The sequence below is a fragment of the Trachymyrmex cornetzi genome, unplaced genomic scaffold (assembly GCF_001594075.2).
Source record: "Trachymyrmex cornetzi isolate Tcor2-1 unplaced genomic scaffold, Tcor1.1 scaffold200, whole genome shotgun sequence".
NCBI lineage: Eukaryota > Metazoa > Arthropoda > Insecta > Hymenoptera > Formicidae > Trachymyrmex > Trachymyrmex cornetzi.
In genome coordinates this window covers 503,682-508,396 of record NW_017296637.1, presented here as the reverse complement: position 1 = coordinate 508,396, position 4,715 = coordinate 503,682, and the positions used below count along the sequence as shown (strand labels likewise).

At 29.4% G+C, this 4,715-nt stretch overlaps 1 protein-coding gene across 2 annotated transcripts in view; it reads left to right on the top strand.

Moving 5' to 3' along the window:
* Positions 1 to 631: 631 nt before the first annotated feature.
* LOC108759676 (repressed by EFG1 protein 1) overlaps positions 632 to 4,715 on the top strand; it is a 40,109-nt gene continuing 36,025 nt past the window's right edge. Inside the window, exon 1 of one of the 2 annotated variants that reach the window (XM_018505228.1) lies at positions 632 to 685. The gene's annotated coding sequence lies outside the window, so the exon portion shown is untranslated. Of the gene's footprint in view, positions 686 to 1,243; positions 1,462 to 4,715 lie in introns of those variants that run through there. The other variant, XM_018505229.1, reaches the window with a different exon arrangement.

Genomic DNA, 4,715 nt, shown 5'->3' with positions numbered 1-4,715 from the left:
GTTTTGCATTTAGAATTCACTTATTTTGTATTTGTTGAGAAAAATTATAATAATTTTTATGTTCTCATGAATAAATTGCTCAGTTAAAATACCCTTTCACGAGTTCAGTCCCTTAAAAGAATGATAACAAAATCAATTAAACTTGTTTGAGCTTTTAAATCCGTATTATGTAAGAGCTAAAATTAGTCAGTAGTTATGGCACTTTGTGAGTTGTTTGAGGTTAGTGAACGTCGGCGTGTTTTATTAAAACTATCAAAAAGAGTATTGTATAATTAAAATATTTGATAAATCATAGAATAAACTCGATTATTTTTATATTGAACAACACTGTAATTATATTAAAATTGTCATAATATACAACATTCACGTTATGAATATAATTATATATTTACTGTATGTATATGTGTGTATAACAACTTTATAAATTAAAAATTTTATAAATGTTATAAAATTACAACTTTTATTAATAAAACAACATTTATAATTTACTAAGCATTATAAATCATTATTATATAATCTTATTACTGTTAGTTATACATATACTATGCTTTTAGAGATTATTAATGACAATGATAGATGTTTGATCTTTTTTGTTTCAGAACTTCCCATTTAAACATGCTTTTATCAGTCAAACATTCGATAGCTTGTCTGACGTTTCTAAGGAACTAAAAGAATAGACGCTCGAGTGAGTAATAACTGATCTATTGCTTGATTGATAATAATTTGAATTTTTCGCATTAATTTAATCTTGTACATTCTTATAAATTGATAAAGACTACGTGCGATAATTATGATAAGATAGTGTCTCTCTACCAAACATATGTGTCATAAAGGTATTAATAATAAGGTATATGAATTAAATGTTATCAAAAAATAACTTAAACTGTCATTATGGAAATTTATTAGGCATTTATTTTATGACTTATGCATAATTGCTTTGAGGAGTTCGTGTATTATGAGATATATATACTGATAACTAAAAACACAAATTATATATATTAACATTGAAAAATTATATATTTTATCTGCCTAATTTTGTGACATTTAAAAAGCGCATTGCGGTTTTATAATAAAAGATATCGATCAGCTTTTAAGGTATTGTTGTAGAATTATCGCTTTGTAAGATAAGATAAGTGCATTCCCGAAAGTAAAATTACGACCAGCAGAAATGGAAAGCCGTCAGTTTGCTTCTTCGACATCGAAAGGATTTACACTGACACCGTTTATATGCACGTTTATACACGAACACGGACGACTTTCACTGATAACGAGAACACGCTGCCGGAAGCGTTCGTGCTTCCGAACTTTTTTCTAGATGAGCGGGCGACCCATAATACGTCGTCAGTTCCTTCGCGCCGAGATCGTTTAATACACGTCGTGATCAAGTTGTTCTTTGCTTGTTACTTTATAAAGATAAATTTAAGTCAAATGTGATAATCAATACCACGCGACAAGACAAAGGTGAGTGATAACATTACATTAGAGCGATAGAAAATTTATTTGAATGTCGATCAACATGATATGATAATATTTTGTAAATAATTTGAAATTTATTGTTTTAAATAAAATGAATTTTGTTAAACAAAAAAGTTTGAATGTTTATAACGTAATTATAAAATTTATAAAGTAAAGAAGAAAGAAAATTTAAATATATATATGAAATTACTACATTGTACGATTAAATTCTAACACACACACACACACGTTAAAATTATAAAAATATAATTGATATATAATTAATGCAACTTTATATTTTTGAATTGCAACGTGCAATTTATTTAAATTTGCATGTGATAGGACAAAGGAAATAAATCTACACACACATATACACATACATAATACAAATTTAAAATAAAAATAAAAATTACTGAAGAGTTAAAAATTTTGGTAAAGACAAAATTAGTATAGGATCTGTATATTTTCTTAATATAATTATAATGTGTATGGTCATTTAAGATTAAATCAAGCTTATCAATCAGTATTACAGTGCGTGATATCTTGATATATACTTAGTCAAGAAGTGATAGCAAATAAAATGCTACGATCCATTATACACTCGCTGACCCGGTTGGCAGGTCATAGTGTCATCGTGATACAACTAGGTCGCCGTGTACACGCTCGAGAGTTCCGGTGTGGTTCGTTATCGTGCTCTCCCTAAATTCCCGGCGAATATCTCTATATCGTTTTGGCTTTAGAGAATCGCACAGTTACTTGAACTCACTCTTATTCCGACATAATCCCATACGACACATTCTCTCTGATTGTAATTGTTTTATTTCCCACGTTGAGTCCTTTGAAGATCTTGGTGATTATTTGAAGTATAATCTTCACGCCAACCGTTTTTATTTCTGAAACATAAATTCTGAAGCAAAAGGTAATGCTGTTCTCTGTACCAAAGAAAAAAATATTTTAACGTGTTCAAATTTACTAGGTAGATTAACTAATTTTCAAAATTAGAAATAGAAATAGAAATGTTAACCTTTGAAAAAACGTTTGAGTATATACGTATTGTTAGTATGTCGTTCTGAATGTATATCATAATTAGCATAAAGTATATCATAAGCATATTTTTATAATGTTAAAAGAATTATAGCTGAGAGATCTACATATATCGAGATTTTATTTGCAATCAATTGCAAATATTTTTCTTTAAAACATCAATGATGACGATATCTTGAGAGCTTAGCATCGTGCTGTATTTATAAATGCAATTTTCCTGTTTCGTAATCATGTATACATGCAACGTCGTATATACGATAACAACGTATAGCAAACAGCTACGCTATTTAAGCAACGAAACACTAGACAAAATATTGCTGATCGCTAATTGTAAGTAATACTGAACATGAGAAGCAGGGAAGTTACGGAAATATCGTTTTTCTGGATTCGTTTTTTTCTTTTTCTAACGTGAGGATGCTAGCAGAAAAACGGATAATAAGGAACTTATTATCTTTTTCTGTCCGCGGTTCTCACCATTCAAAAATCAATCACAGCTTCCGGTTTTGGCTCGCGATATCCTACAAGAAAGCAAGAACGCATAAAGATTTTCTCATTATTATTTTTTCGAAGACAGATATGTTTCTGTGACTTTTTTTGCAAAAATAATACTGCTTATTGAGGCTTGGCAACAAATTTATCTAATTTATTCACGAAACTTGTCCCTAAATTAAATCGTAATATAATTCATTATTCGTCCGCAATATATATATATATATATACACACTTAAAAGGTGTATATATATATATATATAAAGGTGTATATACAATTATTAAACAAAAGTATTTCAATTTCTGAAAGATTGATTATTAATTTTAATTATTAATTTAAATGTTTTTAAGATAAATTGCAACGAAAAAGAAACACTATGTGTTTTTGTTCACAACCTATATGTATAATCTTAATAGCTTTTATATAAAAAAAAACTCATTTGAAAAGCTATATAAAAACGATTGAGTATTGTCGTTTGGAACAGTATTTTCAAAGCCAATTCTCAACCTGAGTAACAATTATTTTTCTATTAAGTATATTCAATATAAAATAAAATTTAATTTAAAGTTATTCTTGTTTAGTACAATAATCGGATTCAATGTAGGTATTTTAAATATATGCAATGAAGAAAAAACGGTCATGATGTTGCATTGATAGTATTAGTGATTATTTGTATTCGACATTCGTCTCTGACGACTTGTCATCGTGATATTGACACCAATTCTGTTATCGTCCGTTAAACAGGTCATTGCCTTTATCACCGCGGAATATCATTGACCGCATTTGACGATTTATCTATCGGATATTTATAGATTGTAAATAAAAATTTTTCTAGCATAATGTAGAAGATTGACGAGACGAATTAGTTTTTTGCAATTCTCAGAAGATTCTTTCTTTGTAGGGTCAAGTTACCACACAAGACCACGTGAAAGCGGATTCCTTATAATACTCTGGTATTGAGAATCATGAAATTGGAGACATTTATTCTTTTATATTTTGAAGACCTTTGAAAGGAAAATTATATTCTGTTATAATTATAATTTTGAAAGTTAGTGAAGTTGTGATATTCTTTTAGATACATTTATAGATAGCACATTTTTTATTTGGTTGACATACTTTAGATAGGATATCTGCTTTCCTATATTTAATTGTGTCTTGTCAATGCAAATAATGCTACTAAGCCGGTTCAGTGTAATCTTCAATGATCTCACTCTCTTCAAGTGCGACAGGTCGAGATGAAGCGACCGTGAAATTAAACATGCAAGGGGAAAACCCGAAGTAGTTGATATTTAACGTACACGCAAGCACAAGGCCGCTAATCATCATTTCACCGAAGCATGCGGATTCTTTTGAGATTAATACTCAACGTAGCGAACATCCTACGTAAATTTTCTCAAGCAGCTTGCGGTCAGATTTGACGTGAAAAGCGGAAGTTAACGTGGAATTCTCTAACGGGTATAAAAATCCCGTTGAATTGCATTTCCACTGCGTGCCACTTGAGAACACAAAAATGTGAAGAAAGATCAAAGAATTCAGAAATTTTGAAAAGTTGTATACATTTTCCTGTTTAAATAGGACATTTAATATTGCGATCGATGTTCTTATAAAGACAGCTTTTACAGTAATTTATTTCCAAGAGGGTAACCACTAGCTGAAATATTGTCCCACAGATTACATGATTTCATCTGATTACAAATAATTTTTTTCACTACTATGAAGTAATTTG